The sequence below is a fragment of the Schistocerca americana genome, chromosome 7 (genome assembly GCF_021461395.2).
Source record: "Schistocerca americana isolate TAMUIC-IGC-003095 chromosome 7, iqSchAmer2.1, whole genome shotgun sequence".
NCBI lineage: Eukaryota > Metazoa > Arthropoda > Insecta > Orthoptera > Acrididae > Schistocerca > Schistocerca americana.
The window spans coordinates 98,487,132-98,514,271 of record NC_060125.1 but is presented as its reverse complement, the minus strand read 5'-3'; the positions used below and the strand labels follow the sequence as shown (position 1 = coordinate 98,514,271).

The following is a 27,140-nucleotide window of genomic DNA, read 5'->3' as shown; positions in this document are numbered from 1 at the left end:
TTAGTACCTCCGAGACAAGTCACCTAGAGACTGCAGATATGAATCGCGACGAACTTTCATTGTTCCATTGCCAATAGAGGGTTTGAGGGATACAGTAAATTGTTACTGGCGCATCGGAAACCTGTACCCTGACTCTCAGGGTAACGTCTGTACAATAGCCGTAGCCACGTTAGTCCCTCGGAGACAAGTCACCTAGAGACTGTAGATTTGAATCACGACGAACTTTCATTGTTCCATTGTTAATAGAGGGTTCGAGGGATACAGTAAATTGTCACTGCAGCATCAGAAACCAGCACCCTGACTCTCAGGGTAACGTCTGTACAATAGCCGTAGCCACGTTAGTCCCTTGGAGACAAGTCGCTAGAGACTGTAGATTTGAATCACGACGAACTTTCATTCTTCCATTGTCAATAGAGGGTTTGAGGGATACAATAAGTTGTCACTGGTGCATCCGAAACCTGCACCCTGACTTTAAGGGTAACGTCTGTACAATAGCCGTAGCAGCGATAGTCCCTTGGAGACAAGTCGCCTAGTGAATGTAGACTTGAATCGCGACGAACTTTCATTGTTCCATTGTCAATAGAGGGTTTGAGGGATACAGTAAATTGTCACTGCAGCATCGGAAACCAGCACCCTGACTCTCAGGGTAACATCTGTACAATAGCCGTAGCCACGTTAGTCCCTTGGAGACAAGTCGCCTAGAGACTGTAGATTTGAATCACGACGAACTTTCATTGTTCCATTGTCAGTAGAGGGTTTGAGGGATACAGTAAATTGTCACTGGCGCATCGGAAACCTGTACCCTGACTCTCAGGGTAACGTCTGTACAATAGTCGTAGCCACGTTAGTGCCTCGGAGACAAGTCACCTAGAGACTGCAGATTTGAATCGCGACGAACTTTCATTGTTCCATTGCCAATAGAGGGTTTGAGGGTTACAGTAAATTGTCACTGGCGCATCGGAAACCTGTACCCTGACTCTCAGGGTAACGTCTGTACAATAGCCGTAGCCACGTTAGTCCCTCGGAGACAAGTCTCCTAGAGACTGTAGATTTGAATCGCGACGAACTTTCATTGTTCCATTGCCAATAGAGGGTTTGAGGGATACAGTAAATTGTCACTGGCGCATCGGAAACCTGTACCCTGACTCTCAGGGTAACGTCTGTACAATAGTCGTAACCACGTTAGTCCCTCGGAGACAAGTCGCCTAGAGACTGTGGATTTGAATCGCGACGAACTTTCATTGTTCCATTGTCAATAGAGGGTTTGAGGGATACAGTAAATTGTCACTGCAGCATCGGAAACCTGTACCCTGACTCTCAGGGTAACGTCTGTACAATAGTCGTAGCCACGTTAGTCCCTCGGAGACAAGTCACCTAGAGACTGCAGATTTGAATCACGACGAACTTTCATTGTTCCATTGCCAATAGAGGGTTTGAGGGATACAGTAAATTGTCACTGGCGCATCGGAAACCTGTACCCTGACTCTCAGGGTAACGTCTGTACAATAGCCGTTGCCACGTTAGTCCCTTGGAGACAAGTCGCTAGAGACTGTAGATTTGAATCACGACGAACTTTCATTGTACCATTGCCAATAGAGGGTTTGAGGGATACAGTAAATTGTCACTGCAGCATCGGAAACCAGCACCCTGACTCTCAGGGTAACGTCTGTACAATAGCTGTAGCCACGATAGTCACTTGGAGACATGTCGCTAGAGACTGTAGATTTGAATCGTGACTAACTTTCATTGTTCCATTGTTAATATAGGGTTCGAGGGATACAGTAAATTGTCACTGGTGCATCGGAAACCAGCACCCTGACTCTCAGGGTAACATCTGTACATTAGCCGTAGCCACGTTAGTCCCTTGGAGACAAGTCGCCTAGAGAATGTAGATTTGAATCACGACGAACTTTCATTGTACCATTGTCAATAGAGGGTTTGAAGGATACAGTAAATTGTCACTGCAGCATCGGAAACCAGCTCCCTGACTCTCAGGGTAACGTCTGTACAAAAGCCGTAGCCACGTTAGTCCCTTGGAGACAAGTCGCTATAGACTGTTGATTTGAATCACGACGAACTTTCATTCTTCCATTGTCACTAGAGGGTTTGAGGGATACAGTAAATTGTCACTGGTGCATTGGAAACCTGCACACTGACTCTCAGGGTAACGTCTACAATAGCCGTAGCCACGTTAGTCCCTTGGAGACAAGTCGCCTAGAGAATGTAGATTTGAATCACGACGAACTTTCATTGTTCCATTGTCAATAGAAAGTTTGAGGGATACAGTAAATTGTCACTGCAGCGTCGGACACCAGCACACTGACTCTCAGGGTAACGTCTGTACAATAGCCGTAGCCACGTTAGTCCCTTGGAGACAAGTCGCCTATAGAATGTAGATTTGAATCACGACGAACTTTCATTGTCCCATTGTCAATAGAGGGTTTGAGGGATACAGTAAATTGTCACTGCAGCATCGGAAACCAGCACCCTGACTCTCAGGGTAACGTCTGTTCAATAGCCGTAGCCACGTTAGTCCCTTGGAGACTAGTCGCAAGAGACTGTAGATTTGAATCACGACGAACTTTCATTCTTCCATTGTCAATAGAGGGTTTAAGGGATACAGTAAATTGTCACTGGTGCATTGGAAACCTGCACACTGACAATCTGGGTAACGTCTACAATAGCCGTAGCCACGTTTGTCCCTTGGAGAAAAGTCGCCTAGAGAATGTAGATTTGAATCACGACGAACTTTCATTGTTCCATTGTCAATAGAGGGTTTGAGGGATACAGTAAATATTCACTGCAGCATCGGAAACCAGCACCCTGACTCTCAGGGTAACGTCTGTACAATAGCCGTAGCCACGTTAGTCCCTTGGAGACAAGTCACCTAGAGACTGTAGATTGGAATCACGACGAACTTTCATTGTTCCATTGTCAATAGAGGGTTTGAGGGATACAGTAAATTGTCACTGGTGCATAGGAAACCTGCACACTGACTCTCAGGGTAACGTCTACAATAGCCGTAGCCACGTTAGTCCCTTGGAGACAAGTCGCTAGAGACTGTAGATTTGAATCACGACGAACTTTCATTGTTCCATTGTCAATAGAGGGTTTGAGGGATACAGTAAATTGTCACTGTAGCATTGGAAACCTGCACCATGACTCTCAGGGTAACGTCCGTACAATAGCCGTAGCCACATTAGTCCCTTGGAGACAAGTCGCCTAGAGACTGTAGATTTGAATCACGACGAACTTTCATTGTTCCATTGTCAATAGAGGGTTTGAGGGATACAGTAAATTGTCACTGGTGCATCCGAAACCTGCACCCTGACTCTCAGGGTAACGTCTGTACAATAGCCGTAGCCACGTTAGTCCCTTGTAGACTAGTCGCCTAGAGAATGTAGACTTGAATCGCGTCGAACTTTCATTGTTCCATTGTCAATAGAGGGTTTGAGGGATACAGTAAATTGTCACTGCAGCATCGGAAACCAGCACCCTGACTCTCACGGTAACGTCTGTACAATAGCCGTAGCCACGTTAGTCCCTTGGAGACAAGTCGCTAGAGACTGTAGATTTGAATCACGACGAACTTTCATTGTTCCATTGTCAATAGAAGGTTTGAGGGATACAGTAAATTGTCACTGGTGCATCCGAAACCTACACACTGACTCTTAGGGTAACGTCCGTACAATAGCCGTAGCCACGTTAGTCCCTTGTAGACAAGTCGCCTAGAGACTGTAGATTTGAATCACGACGAACTTTCATTGTTCCATTGTCAATAGAGGGTTTGAGGGATACAGTAAATTGTCACTGCAGCATCGGAAACCAGCACCCTGACTCTCAGGGTAACTTCTATACAATAGCCGTAGCCACGTTAGTCCCTTGGAGACAAGTCGCTAGAGACTATAGATTTGAATCACGACGAACTTTCATTGTTCCATTGTCAATAGAAGGTTTGAGGGATACAGTAAATTGTCACTGGTGCATCCGAAACCTACACACTGACTCTCAGGGTAACGTCTGTACAATAGCCGTAGCCACGTTAGGCCCTTGCAGACAAGTCGCCTAGAGACTGTAGATTTGAGGCGCGACGAACTTTCATTGTTCCATTGTCAATAGAGGGTTTGAGGGATACAGTAAATTGTCACTGGCGCATCGGAAACCTGTACCCTGACTCTCAGGGTAACGTCTGTACAATAGTCGTAGCCACGTTAGTCCCTCGGAGACAAGTCACCTAGAGACTGCAGATTTGAATCGCGACGAACTTTCATTATTCCATTGCCAATAGAGGGTTTGAGGGATACAGTAAATTGTCACTGGCGCATCGGAAACCTGTACCCTGACTCTCAGGGTAACGTCTGTACAATAGTCGTAGCCACGTTAGTCCCTCGGAGACAAGTCACCTAGAGACTGCAGAATTGAATCGCGACGAACTTTCATTATTCCATTGCCAATAGAGGGTTTGAGGGATACAGTAAATTGTCACTGGCGCATCGGAAACCCTTACCCTGACTCTCAGGGTAACGTCTGTACAATAGCCGTAGCCACGTTAGTCCCTCGGAGACAAGTCACCTAGAGACTGTAGATTTGAATCGCGACGAACTTTCATTGTTCCATTGGCAATAGAGGGTTTGAGGGATACAGTAAATTGTCACTGGTGCATCGGAAACCTGCACCCTGACTCTCAGGGAAACGTCTGCACAATAGCCGTAGCCACGTTAGTCCCTTGTAGACAAGTCGCCTAGAGATTGTAGATTTGAATCACGACGAACTTTCATTGTGCCATTGTCAATAGAGGGTTTGAGGGATACAGTAAATTGTCACTGCAGCATCGGAAACCAGCACCTTGACACTCAGGGTAACGTCAGTACAATAGCCGTAGCCACGTTAGTCCCTTGGAGACAAGTCGCTAGAGATTGTAGATTTGAATCACGACGAACTTTCATTGTTCCATTGTCAAGAGAGGGTTTGAGGGATACAGTAAATTGTCACTGGTGCATTGGAAACCTGCACACTGACTCTCAGGGTAACGTCTACAATAGCCGTAGCCATGTTAGTCCCTTGGAGACAAGTCGCCTAGAGACTGTAGATTTAAGGCGCGACGAACTTTCATTGTTCCATTGTCAATAGAGGGTTTGAGGGATACAGTAAATTGTCACTGGCGCATCGGAAACCTGTACCCTGACTCTCAGGGTAACGTCTGTACAACAGTCGCAGCCACGTTAGTCCCTCGGAGACAAGTCACCTACAGACTGTAGATTTGAATCGCGACGAACTTTCATTGTTCCATTGTCAATAGAGGGTTTGAAGGATACAGTAAATTGTCACTGGCGCATCGGAAACCTGTACCCTGACTCTCAGGGTAACGTCTGTACAATAGTCGTAGCCACGTTAGTCCCTCGGAGACAAGTCACCTAGAGACTGCAGATTTGAATCGCGACGAACTTTCATTATTCCATTGCCAATAGAGGGTTTGAGGGATACAGTAAATTGTCACTGGCGCATCGGAAACCTGTACCCTGACTCTCAGGGTAACGTCTGTACAATAGCCGTAGCCACGTTAGTCCCTCGGAGATAAGTCACCTAGACACTGTAGATTTGAAACGCGACGAACTTTCATTGTTCCATTGCCAATAGAGGGTCTGAGGGATACAGTAAATTGTCACTGGTGCATCGGAAACCTGCACGCTGACTCTCAGGGTAACGTCTGCACAATAGCCGTAGCCACGTTAGTCCCTCGGAGACAAGTCCCCTAGAGACTGTAGATTTGAATCGCGACGAACTTTCATTGTTCCATTGCCAATAGGGGGTTTGAGGGATACAGTAAATTGTCACTGGTGCATCGGAAACCTGCACCCTGTTTCTCAGGGAAACGTCTGCACGATAGCCGTAGCCACGTTAGTCCCTCGGAGACAAGTCACCTAGAGACTGTAGATTTGAATCGCGACGAACTTTCATTGTTCCATTGGCAATAGAGGGTTTGAGGGATACAGTAAATATTCACTGGTGCATCGGAAACCTGCACCCTGACTCTCAGGGAAACGTCTGCACAATAGCCGTAGCCACGTTAGTCCCTTGTAGACAAGTCGCCTAGAGACTGTAGATTTGAATCACGACGAACTTTCATTGTGCCATTGTCAATAGAGGGTTTGAGGGATACAGTAAATTGTCACTGCAGCATCGGAAACCAGCACCCTGACTCTCAGGGTGACGTCTGTACAATAGCCGAAGCCACGTTAGTCCCTTGGAGACAAGTCGCTAGAGACTGTAGATTTGAATCACGACGAACTTTCATTGTTCCATTGTCAATAGAGGGTTTGAGGGATACAGTAAATTGACACTGGTGCATTGGAAACCTGCACACTGACTCTCAGGGTAACGTCTACAATAGCCGTAGCCACGTTAGTCCCTTGGAGACGAGTCGCCTAGAGACTGTAGATTTGAGGCGCGACGAACTTTCATTGTTCCATTGTCAATAGAGGGTTTGAGGGATACAGTAAATTGTCACTGGCGCATCGGAAACCTGTACCCTGACTCTCAGGGTAACGTCTGTACTACAGTCGTAGCCACGTTAGTCCCTCGGAGACAAGTCACCTACAGACTGTAGATTTGAATCGCGACGAACTTTCATTGTTCCATTGTCAATAAAGGGGTTTGAGGGATACAGTAAATTGTCACTGGCGCATCGGAAACCTGTACCCTGACTCTCAGGGTAACGTCTGTACAATAGTCGTAGCCACGTTAGTCCCTCGGAGACAAGTCACCTAGAGACTGCAGATGTGAATCGCGACGAACTTTCATTATTCCATTGCCAATAGAGGGTTTGAGGGATACAGTAAATTGTCACTGGCGCATCGGAAACCTGTACCCTGACTCTCAGGGTAACGTCTGTACAATAGCCGTAGCCTAGTTAGTCCCTCGGAGATAAGTCACCTAGAGACTGTAGATTTGAAACGCGACGAACTTTCATTGTTCCATTGCCAATAGAGGGTTTGAGGGATACAGTAAATTGTCACTGGTGCATCGGAAACCTGCACCCTGACTCTCAGGGTAACGTCTGCACAATAGCCGTAGCCACGTTAGTCCCTCGGAGACAAGTCACCTAGAGACTGCAGATTTGAATCGCGACGAACTTTCATTGTTCCATTGCCAATAGAGGGTTTGAGGGATACAGTAAATTGTCACTGGTGCATCCGAAACCTGCACCCTGACTCTCAGGGTAACGTCTGTACAATAGCCGTAGCCACGTTAGTCCCTTGTAGACTAGTCGCCTAGAGAATGTAGACTTGAATCGCGACGAACTTTCATTGTTCCATTGTCAATAGAGGGTTTGAGGGATACAGTTAATTGTCACTGCAGAATCGGAAACCAGCACCCTGGCTCTCAGGGTAACGTCCGTACAATAGCCGTAGCCACGTTAGTCCCTTGGAGACAAGTCGCTAGAGACTGCAGATTTGAATCACGACGAACTTTCATTGTTCCATTGTCAATAGAGGGTTTGAGGGATACAGTAAATTGTCACTGGTGCATTGGAAACCTGCACACTGACTCTCAGGGTAACGTCTACAATAGCCGTAGCCACGTTAGTCCCTTGGAGACAAGTCGCCTAGAGACTGTAGATTTGAGGCGCGACGAACTTTCATTGTTCCATTGTCAATAGAGGGTTTGAGGGATACAGTAAATTGTCACTGTAGCATTGGAAACCTGCACCATGACTCTCAGGGTAACGTCCGTACAATAGCCGTAGCCACGTTAGTCCCTTGGACACAAGTCGCCTAGAGACTGTAGATTTGAATCGCGACGAACTTTCATTGTTCCATTGCCAACAGAGGGCTTGAGGGATACGGTAAATTGTCACTGTAGCATCGGAAACCTGCAGCCTGACTCTCAGGGTAACGTCTGTACAATAGCCGTAGCCACGTTAGTCCCTCGGAGACAAGTCACCTAGAGACTGTAGATTCGAATCGCGACGAACTTTCATTGTTCCATTGCCAATAGAGGGTTTGAGGGATACAGTAAATTGTCACTGGTGCATCGGAAACCTGCACCCTGTCTCTCAGGGAAAGGTCTGCACAATAGCCGTAGCCACGTTAGTCACTTGTTGACAAGTCACCTAGAGACTGTAGATTTGAAACGCTACGAACTTTCATTGTTCCATTGCCAACAGAGGGCTTGAGGGATACGGTAAATTGTCACTGTAGCATCGGAAACCTGCAGCCTGACTCTCAGAGTAACGTCTGTAGAATAGCCGTAGCCACGTTAGTCACTTGGAGATAAGTCGCGTAAGGCTGTAGAATTGAATCGCGACGCAATTTCTTAATTGCATTGTCTCTACGAGGGTTTGAGTGATACAGTAAGTTGTCACTGGTGCATCAGAAACCTGCAGCCTGACCCTCAGGGGAACGTCTGTACAATAGCCGTAGCTACGTTAGTCACTTGGAGACAAGTCGCTAGAGACTGTAGATTTGAATCGCGACAACCTTTCTTTGTTCCATTGTCATTACGAGGGTTTCAGGGATACAGTAAATTGTCACTGGTGCTTCGGAAAGCTGCACCCTGACTCTCAGGGTAACGTCTGTACAATAGCCGTAGCCACGTTAGTCACTTGGAGACAAGTCGCTACAGGCTGTGGAATTGAATCGCGACGCAATTTCTTTATTGCATTGTCTCTACGAGGGTTTGAGTGATACAGTAAATTGTCACTGGTGCATCGGAAACCTGCAGCCTGACCCTCAGGGGAACGTCTGTACAATAGCCGTAGCTACGTTAGTCACTTGGGGACAAGTCGCTAGAGACTGTAGATTTGAATCGCGTCAACCTTTCTTTGTTCCATTGTCATTACGAGGGTTTGAGGGATACAGTAAATTGTCACTGGTGCTTCGGAAAGCTGCACCCTGACCCTCAGGGGAACGTCTGTAAAATAGCCGTAGCCACGTTAGTCCCTTGGAGACAAGTCGCCTAGAGACTGCAGATTTGAATCGCGACTATCTTTCATTGTTCCAATGCCAATAGAGGGTTTGAGGGATACAGTAAACTGTCACTGGTGCATCGGAAACTTGCACCCAGACTCTCAGGGTATCGCCTGTACATTAGCCGCAGCCACGTTAGTCACTTGGAGACAAGTCGCTAGAGGCTGTAGAACTGAATCGCGACGCAATTTCTTTGTTGCATTGTTTCTACAACAGTTTGAGGGATACAGTAAATTGTCACCGGTGCATCCGAAAGCTGCAGCGTGACCCTCAGGGGAACGTCTGTACAATAGCCGTAGCCACATTAGTCACTTGGAGACAAGCCGCTAGAGACTGTATATTTGAATCGCGACGAATTTTCATTGTTCCATTGCTATTAGAGGGATGAGGGATATAGTAAATTGTCACTGGTGCATCGGAAACCTGCAGCCTGACCCTCAGGGGAACGTCTGTACAATAGCCGTAGCTACATTAGTCACTTGGAGACAAGTCGCTAGAGACTGTAGATTTGAATCGCGACGAACTTTCTTTGTTCCATTGCCATTAGAGGGATGAGGGATACAGTAAATTGTCACTGGTGCATCCAAAAGCTGCAGCGTGACCTTCAGGGGAACGCCTGTACAATAGACGTAGCCACGTTAGTCACTTGGAGACAAGTCCCTAGTGACTGTAGATTTGAATCGCGACGAATTTTCATTGTTCCATTGCCATTAGAGGGATGAGGGATATAGTAAATTGTCACAGGTGCATCGGAAACCTGCAGCGTGACCCTCAGGAGAGCGTCTGTACAATAGCCGTAGCCACGTTAGTCAGTTGGAGACAAGTCGCTAGAGGCTGTAGAATTGAATCACGACGCATTATCTTTGTTGCATTGTCTCTACGAGCGATTGAGGGATACAGTATGTTGTCACTGGTGCATCGCAAACCTGCAGCGTGACCCTCAGGAGAGCGTCTGTACAATAGCCGTAGCCACATTAGTCACTTGGAGACAAGTCGCTACAGGCTGTAGAATTGAATCGCGACGCAATTTCTTTGTTGCATTGTCTCTACAAGGGTTTGAATCATACAGTAAATTGTCACTGGTGCATCGGAAACCTGCAGCCTGACCCTCAGGGGAACGTCTGTACAATAGCCGTAGCTACGTTAGTCACTTGGAGACAAGTCGCTAAGGACTGTAGATTTGAATCGCGACGAACTTTCTTTGTTCCATTGCCATTAGAGGGATGAGGGATACAGTAAATTGTCACTGGTGCATCCGAAAGCTGCAGCGTGACCTTCAAGGGAACGCCTGTACAATAGACGTAGCCACGTTAGTCACTTGGAGACAAGTCGCTAGAAACTGTAGATTTGAATCGCGACGAATTTTCATTGTTCCATTGCCATTACGGGGATGAGGGATATAGTAAATTGTCACTGGTGCATCGGAAACATGCAACGTGACTCTCAGGAGAGCGTCTGTACAATAGCCGTAGCCACGTTAGTCAGTTGGAGACAAGTCGCTAGAGGCTGTAGAATTGAATCGCGACACATTAATTTGTTGCATTGTCTCTACGAGGGATTGAGGGATACAGTATGTTGTCACTGGTGCATCGGAAACCTGCAGCGTGACCCTCAGGAGAGCGTCTGTACAATAGCCGTAGCCACATTGGTCACTTGTTGACAAGTCACCTAGAGACTGAAGATTTGAAACGCGACGAACTTTCATTATTCCATTGCCAATAGAGGGTTTGAGGGATACAGTAAATTGACACTGTAGCATCGGAAACTTGCACCCAGACTCTCAGGGTATCGTCTGTACAATAGCCGCAGCCACGTTAGTCATTTGGAGACAAGTCGCTACAGGCTGTAGAATTGAATCGCGACACAATTTCAATGTTGCATTGTCTCTACGATGGTTTGAGTGATACAGTAAATTGTCACTGGAGCATCGGAACCCTGCAGCCTGACCCTCAGGGAAATGTCTGTACAATAGCCGTAGATACGTTAGTCATTTGGAGACAAGTCACCTAGTGACTGTAGAATTGAAACGCGACGAACTTTCATTGTTCCATTGCCAATGGAGGGTTTGAGGGATACAGTAAATTGTCACTGGTGCATCCGAAACCTGCAGGCTGAATCTCAGGGTAACGTCTGTACAATAGCCGTAGCCACGTTAGTCACTTGGAGACAAGTCGCTACAGGCTGTAGAATAGAATCGCGACGCAATTTCTTTGTTGCATTGTCTCTACGATGGTTTGAGTGATACAGTAAATTGTCACTGGCGCACCCGAAACCTGCAGCCTGACCCTCAGGGAAATGTCTGTACAATAGCCGTAGATACGTTAGTCATTTGGAGACAAGTCACCTAGGGACTGTAGAATTGAAACGCGACGAACTTTCATTGTTCCATTGCCAATGGAGGGTTTGAGGGATACAGTAGATTGTCACTGGTGCATCCGAAACCTGCAGGCTGACTCTCAGGGTCACGTCTGTACAATAGCCGTAGTCACGTTAGTCACTTGGAGACAAGTCGCTACAGGCTGTAGAATTGAATCGCGACGCAATTTCTTTATTGCATTGTCTCTACGAGGGTTTGAGTGATACAGTAAATTGTCACTGGTGCATCGGAAACCTGCAGCCTGACCCTCAGGAGAACGTCTGTACAATAGCCGTAGCTACGTCAGTCAATTGGAGACAAGTCGCTAGAGACTGTAGATTTGAATCGCGACGAATTTTCATTGTTCCATTGCCATTAGCGGGATGAGGGATATAGTAGATTGTCACTGGTGCATCGGAAACCTGCAGCCTGACCCTCAGGGGAACGTCTGTAGAATAGCCATAGCTACATTAGTCACTTGGAGACAAGTCGCTAGAGACCGTAGATTTGAATGGCGACGAACTTTCTTTGTTCCATTGCCATTAGAGGGATGAGGGATACAGTAAATTGTCACTGGTGGATCCGAAACCTGCAGCGTGACCCTCAGGATATCGTCTGTACAATAGCCGTAGCCACGGCAGTCACTTGGAGACAAGTCGCTATAGTCTGTAGAACTGAATTGCGACGAACTTTCTTTGATCCATTGTCATTACAAGGGCTTAAGAATTACAGTAAATTGTCACAGTTGCATCCGAAACTTGCACCCTGACTCTCAGGGTAACGTCTGACAATAGCTGTAGCCATGTTAGTGCCTTGGAGACAAGTCGCCTAGGGACTGTAGATTTGAATCGCGACGAACTTTCATTGTTCCATTGCCATTAGAGGGTTTGAGTAATACAGTCATTTATCACTGGTGCATCGGAAACCTGCAGCCTGACTCTCAGGGAAACATCTGTACAATACCCGTAGCCATGTTAGTCACTTGGAGACAAGTCACCTAGAGACTGTAGTTTTGAAACGCGACGAACTTTCATTGTTCCATTGCCAATGGAGGGTTTGAGGGATACAGTAAATTGTCACTGGTGCATCTGAAACCTTCAGCTTGTCTCTCAGGGTAACGTCTGTACAATAGCCATAGCCACGTTAGTCCCTTGGAGACAAGTCGCCTAGAGGCTGTAGATTTGAATCGCGACGAACTTTCTTTGTTCCATTGTCAATAGAGGGTTTGAGGGATACAGTAAATTGTCACTGGTGCATCGGAAACCTACAGGCTGACTCTCAGGGTCACGTCTGTACAATAGCCGGAGCCACGTTAGTCACTTGGAGACAAGTCGCTAGAGGCTGTAGAATTGAATCGCGACGCAATTTCTTTGTTGCATTGTCTCTACGAAGGATTGAGGAATACAGTAAATTGTCACTGGTGCATCGGAAACCTGCAGCCTGACCCTCAGGGGAACGTCTGTACAATAGCCGTAGCTACGTTAGTCAATTGGAGACATGTCGCTAGAGACTGTAGAATTGAATCGCGACACAATTTCTTTGTTGCATTGTCATTACGGGGGCTGGAGGGATACAGTAAATTGTCACTGGTGCATCCGAAACCAGCAGTCTGATCGCAGGGGAACGTCTGTACAATAGCCGTAGTAATAATAGTCCCTTGGAGACAAGTCGCCTCGGGACTGTAGATTTGAACCGCAATGAACTTTCATTGTTCCATTGTCATTACATGGTTTGAGGGATACAGTAATTTGTCACTGGTGCATCGGACACCTGCAGCATGACTCTCAGGGGTACGTCTCTACAAAAGCCACAGCCACAGTAGTCACTTGGAAACAAGTCGCTAGAGAAAGTAGACTTGAATCGCGACGACCTCTGTCTGTTCCATTGTCATTACGAGGGTTTGAGGGATACAGTAAATTGTCACTGGTGCATCGGAAACCAGCAGCTGACCCTCAGGGGAGCGTCTGTGCAATACCCGTATCGACGTTTGTCAGTTGGAGACAAGTCTCCTAGAGACTGTAGATTTGAAATGTGGCGAACTTTCTTTCTTCCATTGTCAATAGAGGGTTTGAGGGATACAGTAAATTGTCACTGGTGCATCGGAAACCTGCAGCCTGACCCTCAGGGGAACGTCTGTACAATAGCCATAGCTACGTTAATGACTTGGAGACAAATCGCTAGAGACTGTAGATTTTAATCGCGACGACCTTTCTTTAATCCATTGTCATTACGAGGGTTTGAGGGATACAGTTAATTGTCACTGGTGCATCCGAAACCTGCAGGCTGACTCTCAGGGTAACGTCTGTACAATAGCTGTAGCCACGTTAGTCACTTGGAGACAAGTCGCTAGAGGCTGTAGAATTGAATCGCGACACAATTTCTCTGTTGCATTGTCTCTACGAGGGTTTGAGGGATACAGTAAATTGTCACTGGTGCATCGGAAACCTGCAGCCTGACCCTCAGGGGAACATCTGTACAATAGCCATAGCTACGTTAGTGAGTTGGAGACAAATCGCTAGAGACTGTAGATTTTAATCGCGACGACCTTTCTTTGTTCCATTGTCATTACGAGGGTTTGAGGGATACAGTTAATTGTCACTGGTGCATCCGAAACCTGCGGGCTGACTCTCAGGGTAACATCTGTACAATAGCTGTAGCCACGTTAGTCACTTAGAGACAAGTCGCTAGAGGCTGTAGAATTGTATCGCGACGCAATTTCTTAGTTGCATTGTCTCTATGAGATTTTGAGGGATACAGTAAATTGTCACTGGTGCATCGGAAAGCTGCACCCTGACTCTCAGGGTAACGTCTGTACAATAGCCGCAGCCACGTTAGTCCCTTGGAGACAAGTCATCTAGAGACTGTAGATTTGAATCGCGACCAGCTTTCTTTGTTCCATTGTCACTAGAGGTTTTGAGGGATACAGAAAATTGTCACTGGTGCATCCGAAACCTGCAGCGTGACCCTCAGGAGATCGTCTGTACAAAGCCGTAGCCACGTCAGTCACTTGGAGACAAGTCGCTAGAGGCTGTAGAATTGAATCGCGACGAACTGTCTTTGTTCCATTGGCATTACGAGGGCTTGAGAAATACAGTAAATTGTCTCAGGTGCATTCGAAACCTGCAGCGTGACCCTCTGGGGAACGTCTGTACAATAGCCGTAGCCACGTTAGTCACTTGGAGACAAGTCGCTAGGGACTGTAGATTTGAATCGCGACGAACTTTCATTGCTCCATCGCGATTGGAGGGATGAGGGACATAGTAAATTGTCACAGGTGCATCGGAAACCTGCAGCCTGACCCTCAGGGGAACATCTGTACAGTAGCTGTAGCCACGTTAGTCACTTGGAGACAAGTCGCCTAGAGACTGTAGATTTAAATCGCGACGAACTTCCTTTGTTCCATTGCCATTAGACGGTTTGAGAGATACAGTAAATTATCACTGGTGCATCCGAAACCTGCAGCGTGACCCTCAGGAGATCGTCTGTACAATAGCCGTAGCCACGTCAGTCACTTGGAGAAGGTTGCTAGAGACTCTAGAATTGAGTAGCGACGAACTTTCTTTGTTCCATTGTCATTACGAGGGCTTGAGAAATACAGTAAATTGTCACTGTAGCATCGGATACCTGCACCCTGACTCTCAGAGTAACGTCTGTACAATAGCCGTAGCGACGTTAGTCACTAGGAGACAAGTCGCTAGAGACTGTACATTTGAATCGCGCCGAAATTTCATTGTTCCATTGCCAATAGAGGGTTTGAGGGATTCAGTAAATTGTCACTGTAGCATCGGAAACCTGCACCCTGACTCACAGTGTAACGTCTGTACAACAGCCGTAGCACCGTTAGTCCCATGGAGACAAGTCATCTAGAGACTCTAGATTTGAATCGCGACCAAATTTCTTTGTTCCATTGTCACTAGAGGTTTTGAGGGATACAGTAAATTGTCACTGGTGCATCCGAAACCTGCAGCGTGACCCTCAGGAGATCGTCTGTACAATAGCCGTAGCCACGTTAGTCACTTGGAGACAAGTCGGTAGAGGCTGTAGAATAGAATCGCGACGCAATTTCTTTGTTGCATTGTCTCCACGAGGGTTTGAGGCATACAGTAAGTTGTCACTGTAGCATCGGAATCCTGCACCCTGTCTCTCAGGGTAACTTCTGTGCAATAGCCGTAGCCACGTTAGTCGCTTGGAGACAAGTCGCCTAGAGACTGTAGATTTGAATCGCGACGATCTTTCTTTGTTCCATTGTAAATATAGGGTTTAAGGGATACAGTAAATTGTCACTGGTGCATCGGAAACCTGCACCCTGACTCTCAGGGTAACGTCTGTGCAATAGCCGTAGCCATGTTAGTCGCTTGGAGACAAGTCGCCTAGAGACTGTAGATTTGAATCGCGACGATCTTTCTTTGTTCCATTGTAAATATAGGGTTTAAGGGATACAGTAAATTGTCACTTTTGCATCGGATACCTGCACCCTGTCTCTTAGGGTAACGTCTGTGCACTAGCCGTAGCCACGTTAGTCCCTTGGTGACAAGTCGCCTAGAGACTGTAGATTTGAATCGCGACGAACTTTCTCTGTTTCATTATCAATAGTGGGTTTGAGGGATACAGTAAATTGTCACCGGTGCGTCCGAAACCTGCAGCTTGACCCTCAGGGGATCGTCTGTACAATAGCTGTTGCCTCGATAGTCAGTTGGAGACAAGTCGCTAGAGACTGTAGAATTGAATCGCGACGCAATTTCTTTGTTCCCCGTTGCCAATAGAGGGTTGGAGGGATACAGTAAATTCTCACTGGTGCATCGGAAACCTGCAGCCTGACTCTCAGGGGAACGTCTGTACAATACCCGTAGCGACTTTAGTCACTTGGAGACAAGTCACCTAGAGACTGTAGATTTGAAACGCGACGAACTTTCATTGTTCCATTGCCAATAGAGGGTTTGAGGGATACAGCAAATTGTCACTGTAGCATCGGAATCCTGCACCCTGTCTCTCAGGGTAACTTCTGTGCAATAGCCGTAGCCACGTTAGTCACTTGGAGACAAGTCGTTAGAGACTGTAGAATTGAATCGCGACGCAATTTCATTGTTGCATTGTCTCTACGAGGGTTTGGGGGATACAGTAAATTGTCACTGGTGCATCGGGAACCTGTAGCCCTACCCTCAGGGAACGTCTGTACAATAGCCGTAGCCACGTGAGTCCCTTGGAGACAAGTAACCTAGAGACTGCAGATTTGAATCGCGACGATCTTTCATTGTTCCATTGCCATTAGAGGGTTTGAGGGATACAGTACTTTGTCACTGGTGCATCGGAAACCTGCACCCTGACCCTCAGGGTAACTTCTGTACAATAGCCGTAGCCACGTTAGTCACTTGGAGACAAGTCGTTAGAGACTGTTGAATTGAATCGCGACGCAATTTCTTTGTTGCATTGTCTCTACGAGGGTATGAAGGATACAGTAAATTGTCACTGGTGCATCGGAAACCTGTAGCCCTACCCTCAGGGAACGTCTGTACAATAGGAATAGCCACGTTAGTCACTTGGAGACAAGTCGCCTATGGACTGTAGATTTAAATCGCGACGAACTTTGTTTGCTCCATTGCCATTAGAGGGTTTGAGGGATACAGTAAATTGCCAGTGGTGCATCCGAAACCTGCAGCCTGACCCTCAGGGGAACGTCTGTACAATAGCCGTAGCCACGTTAGTCCGTTGGAGACAAGTCACCTAGAGACTGTAGATTTGAATCGCGACGAACTTTCATTGTTCCATTGTCAATAGAGGGTTTGAGGGATACAGTAAATTGTCACTGGTGCATCGGAAACCTGCAGGCTGACTATCAGGGTAACGTCTGTACAATAGCCGTAGCCACGGTAGTCCCTTGGAGACTAGTCACCTAGAGACTGTAGATTTGATTCGCGACTAACTTTCAATAGCCCATTGCCATTAGAGGGTTTTGGGGAATACAGTACTTTGTCACTGGTGCATCGGAAACCTGCAGCCTGACTCTCAGGGAAACGTCTGTACAATACCCGTAGCCACATTAATCACTTGGAGACAAGTCACCTAGAAACTGTAGATTTGAAACGCGACGAACTTTCATTGTTCCATTGCCATTAGAGGGTTTGAGGGATACAGTAATTTGTCACTGGTGCATCGGAAACCTGCAGCCTGACTCTCAGGGAAACGTCTGTACAATACCCGTAGCCACTTTAGTCACTTGTAGACATGTCACCTAGAGACTGTAGATTTGAAACGAGACGAACTTTCATTGTTCCATTGCCAATAGAGGGTTTGAGGGATACAGTAAATTGTCACTGTACCATCGGAAACCTGCACCCTGACTCTCAGGGTAACTTCTGTACAATAGCCGTAGCCACGTTAGTCACTTGGAGACAAGTCACCTAGAGACTGTAGATTTGAATCGCGACGAACTTTCATTGTTCCATTGCCATTAGAGGGTTTGAGGGATACTGTAATTTGTCACTGGTGCATCGGAAACCTGCAGCCTGACTCTCAGGGAAACGTCTGCACAATACCCGTTGCCATGTTAGTCACTTGGAAACAAGTCACCTAGAGCCTGTAGATTTGAAACGCGACGAACTCTCATTGTTCCATTGCCAATAGAGGGTCTGAGGGATACAGTAAATTTTCACTGTAGCATCGGAAACCTGCACCCTGACTCTCAGGGTAACTTCCGTACAATACCCGTAGCCACGTTAGTCCCTTGGAGACAAGTCACCTAGAGACTGTAGATTTGAATCGCGACGAACTTTCATTGTTCCATTGCCAAAAGAGGGTTTGAGAGATACAGTAAATTGTCACTGGTGCCTCGGAAACCTGCAGCCTGACTCTCAGTGTAACTTCTGTACAATACCCGTAGCCACGTTAGTCACTTGGAGACAAGTCACCTAGTGACTGTATATTTGAAACGCGACGAACTTTCATTGTTCCATTGCCAATAGAGGGTTTGAGGGATACAGTAAATTATCACTGCATCATCGGAAACCTGACCCTGACTCTCAGGGTAACTTCTGTACAACACCCGTAGCCACGTTAGTCACTTCTAGACAAGTCACCTAGAGACTGTAGATTTGAAATGCGACGAACTTTCATTGTTCTACTGCCATTAGAGGGTTTGAGGGATACAGTAAATTGTCACTGTAGCATCGGAAACCTGCAGCCTGACTCTCAGGGTAACTTTCCTACAATAGCTGTGGCCATGTTAGCCACTTGGAGACAAGTCGTTAGAGACTGTAGAATTGAATCGCGACCCAATTTCTTTGTTGCATTGTCTCTACGAGGGTTTGAGGGATACAGTAAATTGTCACTGGTGCATCGGAAACCTGTAGCCCCAGCCTCAGGGAACGTCTGTACAATAGCCGTAGCCATGTTAGTCACTTGGAGACAAGTCGCCTAGGGACTGTTGATTTGAATCGCGACGATCTTTCTTCGTTCCATTGCCATTAGAGGGTTTGAGGGATACAGTAAATTGCCACTGGTGCATCCGAAACCTGCAGCCTGACTCTCAGGGGAACGTCTGTACAATAGCCGTAGCCACGTTAGTCACTTGGAGACAAGTCGCCTAGGGACTGTACAATTGAATCCCGAGGAACTTTCTTATTTCCACTGCCATAAGAGTGTTTGAGGGACACAATAAATTGTCACTGGTGCATCCGAAACCTGTAGCCTGGCCCTCAGGGGAACGTCTGTACAATAGGCATAGCCATGTTAGGCACTTGGAGACAAGTTGCATAGGGACTGTAGATTTGAATCGCGACGAACATTGTTTGCTCCATTGCCATTAGAGGGTTTGAGAAATACAGTAAATTGCCACTGGTGCATCCGAAACCTGCAGCCTGACCCTCAGGGGAACGTCTGTACAATAGCCGTAGCCACGTTAGTCACTTGGAGACAAGTCGCCTAGGGACTGTAGAATTGAATCCCGAGGAACTTTCTTATTTCCACTGCCATAAGAGTGTTTGAGGGACACAGTAAATTGTCACTGGTGCATCCGAAACCTGTAGCCTGGCCCTCAGGGGAACGTCTGTACAATAGGCATAGCCATGTTAGGCACTTGGAGACAAGTTGCCTAGGGACTGTAGATTTGAATCGCGACGAACATTGTTTGCTCCATTGCCATTAGAGGGTTTGAGGGATACTGTAATTTGTCACTGGTGCATCGGAAACCTGCAGCCTGACTCTCAGGGAAACGTCTGTACAATACCCGTTGCCATGTTAGTCACTTGGAAACAAGTCACCTAGTGCCTGTAGATTTGAAACGCGACGAACTCTCATTGTTCCATTGCCAATAGAGGGTCTGAGGGATACAGTAAATTGTCACTGTAGCATCGGAAACCTGCACCCTGACTCTCAGGGTAACTTCCGTACAATACCCGTAGCCACGTTAGTCCCTTGGAGACAAGTCACCTAGAGACTGTAGATTTGAAACGCGACGAACTTTCATTGTTCCATTGCCAATAGAGGGTTTGAGGGATACAGTAAATTGTCACTGTAGCATCGGAATCCTGCACCCTGTCTCTCAGGGTAACTTCTGTGCAATAGCCGTAGCCACGTTAGTCACTTGGAGACAAGTCGTTAGAGACTGTAGAATTGAATCGCGACGCAATTTCATTGTTGCATTGTCTCTACGAGGGTTTGGGGGATACAGTAAATTGTCACTGGTGCATCGGGTACCTGTAGCCCTACCCTCAGGGAACGTCTGTACAATAGCTGTAGCCACGTGAGTCCCTTGGAGACAAGTCACCTAGAGACTGCAGATTTGAATCGCGACGATCTTTCATTGTTCCATTGCCATTAGAGGGTTTGAGGGATACAGTACTTTGTCACTGGTGCATCGGAACCCTGCACCCTGACCCTCAGGGTAACTTCTGTACAATAGCCGTAGCCACGTTAGTCACTTGGAGACAAGTCGTTAGAGACTGTAGAATTGAATCGCGACGCAATTTCTTTGTTGCATTGTCTTTACGAGGGTATGAAGGATACAGTAAATTGTCACTGGTGCATCCGAAACCTGCAGCCTGACCCTCAGGGGAACGTCTGTACAATAGCCGTAGCCACGTTAGTCCGTTGGAGACAAGTCACCTAGAGACTGTAGATTTGAATCGCGACGAACTTTCATTGTTCCATTGCCAATAGAGGGTTTGAGGGATACAGTAAATTGTCACTGGTGCATCGGAAACCTGCAGGCTGACTATCAGGGTAACGTCTGTACAATAGCCGTAGCCACGGTAGTCCCTTGGAGACTAGTCACCTAGAGACTGTAGATTTGATTCGCGACGAACTTTCAATAGCCCATTGCCATTAGAGGGTTTTGGGGAATACAGTACTTTGTCACTGGTGCATCGGAAACCTGCAGCCTGACTCTCAGGGAAACGTCTGTACAATACCCGTAGCCACATCAGTCACTTGGAGACAAGTCACCTAGAAACTGTAAATTTGAAACGCGACGAACTTTCATTGTTCCATTGCCATTAGAGGGTTTGAGGGATACAGTAATTTGTCACTGGTGCATCGGAAACCTGCAGCCTGACTCTCAGGGAAACGTCTGTACAATACCCGTAGCCACTTTAGTCACTTGTAGACATGTCACCTAGAGACTGTAGATTTGAAACGCGACGAACTTTCATTGTTCCATTGCCAATAGAGGGTTTGAGGGATACAGTAAATTGTCACTGTACCATCGGAAACCTGCACCCTGACTCTCAGGGTAACTTCTGTACAATAGCCGTAGCCACGTTAGTCACTTGGAGACAAGTCACCTAGAGACTGTAGATTTGAATCGCTACGAACTTTCATTGTTCCATTGCCATTAGAGGGTTTGAGGGATACTGTAATTTGTCACTGGTGCATCGGAAACCTGCAGCCTGACTCTCAGGGAAACGTCTGTACAATACCCTTTGCCATGTTAGTCACTTGGAAACAAGTCACCTAGAGCCTGTAGATTTGAAACGCGACGAACTCTCATTGTTCCATTGCCAATAGAGGGTCTGAGGGATACAGTAAATTTTCACTGTAGCATCGGAAACCTGCACCCTGACTCTCAGGGTAACTTCCGTACAATACACGTAGCCACGTTAGTCCCTTGGAGACAAGTCACCTAGAGACTGTAGATTTGAATCGCGACGAACTTTCATTGTTCCATTGCCAAAAGAGGGTTTAAGAGATACACTAAATTGTCACTGGTGCCTCGGAAACCTGCAGCCTGACTCTCAGGGTAACTTCTGTACAATACCCGTAGCCACGTTAGTCACTTGGAGACAAGTCACCTAGTGACTGTATATTTGAAACGCGACGAACTTTCATTGTTCCATTGCCAATAGAGGGTTTGAGGGATACAGTAAATTATCACTGCATCATCGGAAACCTGACCATGACTCTCAGGGTAACTTCTGTACAACACCCGTAGCCACGTTAGTCACTTCTAGACAAGTCACCTAGAGACTGTAGATTTGAAATGCGACGAACTTTCATTGTTCTACTGCCATTAGAGGGTTTGAGGGATACAGTAAATTGTCACTGTAGCATCGGAAACCTGCAGCCTGACTCTCAGGGTAACTTTCCTACAATAGGTGTGGCCATGTTAGCCACTTGGAGACAAGTCGTTAGAGACTGTAGAATTGAATTGCGACCCAATTTCTTTGTTGCATTGTCTCTACGAGGGTTTGAGGGATACAGTAAATAGTCACTGGTGCATCGGAAACCTGTAGCCCCAGCCTCAGGGAACGTCTGTACAATAGCCGTAGCCATGTTAGTCACTTGGAGACAAGTCGCCTAGGGACTGTTGATTTGAATCGCGACGATCTTTCTTCGTTCCATTGCCATTAGAGGGTTTGAGGGATACAGTAAATTGCCACTGGTGCATCCGAAACCTGCAGCCTGACTCTCAGGGGAACGTCTGTACAATAGCCGTAGCCACGTTAGTCACTTGGAGACAAGTCGCCTAGGGACTGTACAATTGAATCCCGAGGAACTTTCTTATTTCCACTGCCATAAGAGTGTTTGAGGGACACAGTAAATTGTCACTGGTGCATCCGAAACCTGTAGCCTGGCCCTCAGGGAACGTCTGTACAATGGCCGTAGCCATGTTAGTCACTTGGAGACAAGTCGCCTAGGGACTGTTGATTTGAATCGCGACGATCTTTCTTCGTTCCATTGCCATTAGAGGGTTTGAGGGATACAGTAAATTGCCACTGGTGCATCCGAAACCTGCAGCCTGACCCTCAGGGGAACGTCTGTACAATAGCCGTAGCCACGTTAGTCACTTGGAGACAAGTCGCCTAGGGACTGTAGAATTGAATCCCGAGGAACTTTCTTATTTCCACTGCCATAAGAGTGTTTGAGGGACACAGTAAATTGTCACTGGTGCATCCGAAACCTGTAGCCTGGCCCTCAGGGGAACGTCTGTACAATAGGCATAGCCATGTTAGGCACTTGGAGACAAGTCGCCTAGGGACTGTAGATTTGAATCGTGACGAACATTGTTTGCTCCATTGCCATTAGAGGGTTTGAGGGATACTGTAATTTGTCACTGGTGCATCGGAAACCTGCAGCCTGACTCTCAGGGAGACGTCTGTACAATACCCGTTGCCATGTTAGTCACTTGGAAACAAGTCACCTAGTGCCTGTAGATTTGAAACGCGACGAACTCTCATTGTTCCATTGCCAATAGAGGGTCTGAGGGATACAGTAAATTGTCACTGTAGCATCGGAAACCTGCAACCTGACTCTCAGGGTAACTTCCGTACAATACCCGTAGCCACGTTAGTCCCTTGGAGACAAGTCACCTAGAGACTGTAGATTGGAAACGCGACGAACTTTCATTGTTCCATTGCCAATAGAGGGTTTGAGGGATACAGTAAATTGTCACTGTAGCATCGGAATCCTGCACCCTGTCTCTCAGGGTAATTTCTGTGCAATAGCCGTAGCCACGTTAGTCACTTGGAGACAAGTCGTTAGAGACTGTAGAATTGAATCGCGACGCAATTTCATTGTTGCATTGTCTCTACGAGGGTTTGGGGGATACAGTAAATTGTCATTGGTGCATCGGGAACCTGTAGCCCTACCCTCAGGGAACGTCTGTACAATAGCCGTAGCCACGTGAGTCCCTTGGAGACTAGTCACCTAGAGACTGCAGATTTGAATCGCGACGATCTTTCATTGTTCCATTGCCATTAGAGGGTTTGAGGGATACAGTACTTTGTCACTGGTGCATCGGAAACCTGCACCCTGACCCTCAGGGTAACTTCTGTACAATAGCCGTAGCCACGTTAGTCACTTGGAGACAAGTCGTTAGAGACTGTAGAATTGAATCGCGACGCAATTTCTTTGTTGCATTGTCTCCACGAGGGTATGAAGGATACAGTAAATTGTCACTGGTGCATCCGAAACCTGCAGCCTGACCCTCAGGGGAACGTCTGTACAATAGCCGTAGCCACGTTAGTCCGTTGGAGACAAGTCACCTAGAGACTGTAGATTTGAATCGCGACGAACTTTCATTGTTCCATTGTCAATAGAGGGTTTGAGGGATACAGCAAATTGTCACTGGTGCATCGGAAACCTGCAGGCTGACTATCAGGGTAACGTCTGTACAATAGCCGTAGCCACGGTAGTCCCTTGGAGACTAGTCACCTAGAGACTGTAGATTTGATTCGCGACGAACTTTCAATAGCCCATTGCCATTAGAGGGTTTTGGGGAATACAGCACTTTGTCACTGGTGCATCGGAAACCTGCAGCCTGACTCTCAGGGAAACGTCTGTACAATACCCGTAGCCACATTAATCACTTGGAGACAAGTCACCTAGAAACTGTAGATTTGAACGCGACGAACTTTCATTGTTCCATTGCCATTAGAGGGTTTTGGGGGATACAGTAAATTGTCACTGGTGCATCGGGAACCTGTAGCCCTACCCTCAGGGAACGTCTGTACAATAGCCGTAGCCACGTGAGTCCCTTGGAGACAAGTCACCTAGAGACTGCAGATTTGAATCGCGACGATCTTTCATTGTTCCATTGCCATTAGAGGGTTTGAGGGATACAGTACTTTGTCACTGGTGCATCGGAAACCTGCACCCTGACCCTCAGGGTAACTTCTGTACAATAGCCGTAGCCACGTTAGTCACTTGGAGACAAGTCGTTAGAGACTGTAGAATTGAATCGCGACGCAATTTCTTTGTTGCATTGTCTCTACGAGGGTATGAAGGATACAGTAAATTGTCACTGGTGCATCGGAAACCTGTAGCCCTACCCTCAGGGAACGTCTGTACAATAGGAATAGCCACGTTAGTCACTTGGAGACAAGTCGCCTATGGACTGTAGATTTAAATCGCGACGAACTTTGTTTGCTCCATTGCCATTAGAGGGTTCGAGGGATACAGTAAATTGCCAGTGGTACATCCGAAACCTGCAGCCTGACCCTCAGGGGAACGTCTGTACAATAGCCGTAGCCACGTTAGTCCGTTAGAGACAAGTCACCTAGAGACTGTAGATTTGAATCGCGACGAACTTTCATTGTTCCATTGTCAATAGAGGGTTTGAGGGATACAGTAAATTGTCACTGGTGCATCGGAAACCTGCAGGCTGACTATCAGGGTAACGTCTGTACAATAGCCGTAGCCACGGTAGTCCCTTGGAGACTAGTCACCTAGAGACTGTAGATTTGATTCGCGACGAACTTTCAATAGCCCATTGCCATTAGAGGGTTTTGGGGAATACAGTACTTTGTCACTGGTGCATCGGAAACCTGCAGCCTGACTCTCAGGGAAACGTCTGTACAATACCCGTAGCCACATTAATCACTTGGAGACAAGTCACCTAGAAACTGTAGATTTGAAACGCGACGAACTTTCATTGTTCCATTGCCATTAGAGGGTTTGAGGGATACAGTAATTTGTCACTGGTGCATCGGAAACCTGCAGCCTGACTCTCAGGGAAACGTCTGTACAATACCCGTAGCCACTTTAGTCACTTGTAGACATGTCACCTAGAGACTGTAGATTTGAAACGCGACGAACTTTCATTGTTCCATTGCCAATAGAGGGTTTGAGGGATACAGTAAATTGTCACTGTACCATCGGAAACCTGCACCCTGACTCTCAGGGTAACTTCTGTACAATAGCCGTAGCCACGTTAGTCACTTGGAGACAAGTCACCTAGAGACTGTAGACTTGAATCGCGACGAACTTTCATTGTTACATTGCCATTAGAGGGTTTGAGGGATACTGTAATTTGTCACTGGTGCATCGGAAACCTGCAGCCTGACTATCAGGGAAACGTCTGCACAATACCCGTTGCCATGTTAGTCACTTGGAAACAAGTCACCTAGAGCCTGTAGATTTGAAACGCGACGAACTCTCATTGTTCCATTGCCAATAGAGGGTCTGAGGGATACAGTAAATTTTCACTGTAGCATCGGAAACCTGCACCCTGACTCTCAGGGTAACTTCCGTACAATACCCGTAGCCACGTTAGTCCCTTGGAGACAAGTCACCTAGAGACTGTAGATTTGAATCGCGACGAACTTTCATTGTTCCATTGCCAAAAGAGGGTTTGAGAGATACAGTAAATTGTCACTGGTGCCTCGGAAACCTGCAGCCTGACTCTCAGGGTAACTTCTGTACAATACCCGTAGCCACGTTAGTCACTTGGAGACAAGTCACCTAGTGACTGTATATTTGAAACGCGACGAACTTTCATTGTTCCATTGCCAATAGAGGGTTTGAGGGATACAGTAAATTATCACTGCATCATCGGAAACCTGACCCTGACTCTCAGTTTAACTTCTGTACAACACCCGTAGCCACGTTAGTCACTTCTAGACAAGTCACCTAGAGACTGTAGATTTGAAATGCGACGAACTTTCATTGTTCTACTGCCATTAGAGGGTTTGAGGGACACAGTAAATTGTCACTGTAGCATCGGAAACCTGCAGCCTGACTCTCAGGGTAACTTTCCTACAATAGCTGTGGCCATGTTAGCCACTTGGAGACAAGTCGTTAGAGACTGTAGAATTGAATCGCGACCCAATTTCTTTGTTGCATTGTCTCTACGAGGGTTTCAGGGATACAGTAAATTGTCACTGGTGCATCGGAAACCTGTAGCCCCAGCCTCAGGGAACGTCTGTACAATAGCCGTAGCCATGTTAGTCACTTGGAGACAAGTCGCCTAGGGACTGTTGATTTGAATCGCGACGATCTTTCTTCGTTCCATTGCCATTAGAGGGTTTGAGGGATACAGTAAATTGCCACTGGTGCATCCGAAACCTGCAGCCTGACTCTCAGGGGAACGTCTGTACAATAACCGTAGCCACGTTAGTCACTTGGAGACAAGTCGCCTAGGGACTGTACAATTGAATCCCGAGGAACTTTCTTATTTCCACTGCCATAAGAGTGTTTGAGGGACACAGTAAATCGTCACTGGTGCATCCGAAACCTGTAGCCTGGCCCTCAGGGGAACGTCTGTACAATAGGCATAGCCATGTTAGGCACTTGGAGACAAGTTGCCTAGGGACTGTAGATTTGAATCGCGACGAACATTGTTTGCTCCATTGCCATTAGAGGGTTTGAGAGATTCAGTAAATTGCCACTGGTGCATCCGAAACCTGCAGCCTGACTCTCAGGGGAACGTCTGTACAATAGCCGTAGCCACGTTAGTCACTTGGAGACAAGTCGCCTAGGGACTGTACAATTGAATCCCGAGGAACTTTCTTATTTCCACTGCCATAAGAGTGTTTGAGGGACACAGTAAATTGCCACTGGTGCATCCGAAACCTGCAGTCTGACCCTCAGGGGAACGTCTGTAC

The 27,140-nt window shown here is 46.9% G+C and overlaps 1 protein-coding gene across 2 annotated transcripts in view; it reads left to right on the top strand.

The window, feature by feature from the left end:
• Positions 1–27,140, top strand: part of LOC124621951 (multidrug resistance protein homolog 49-like) — an 891,132-nt gene that overhangs the window by 353,573 nt on the left and 510,419 nt on the right. The gene's annotated exons all lie outside the window — the stretch shown is intronic.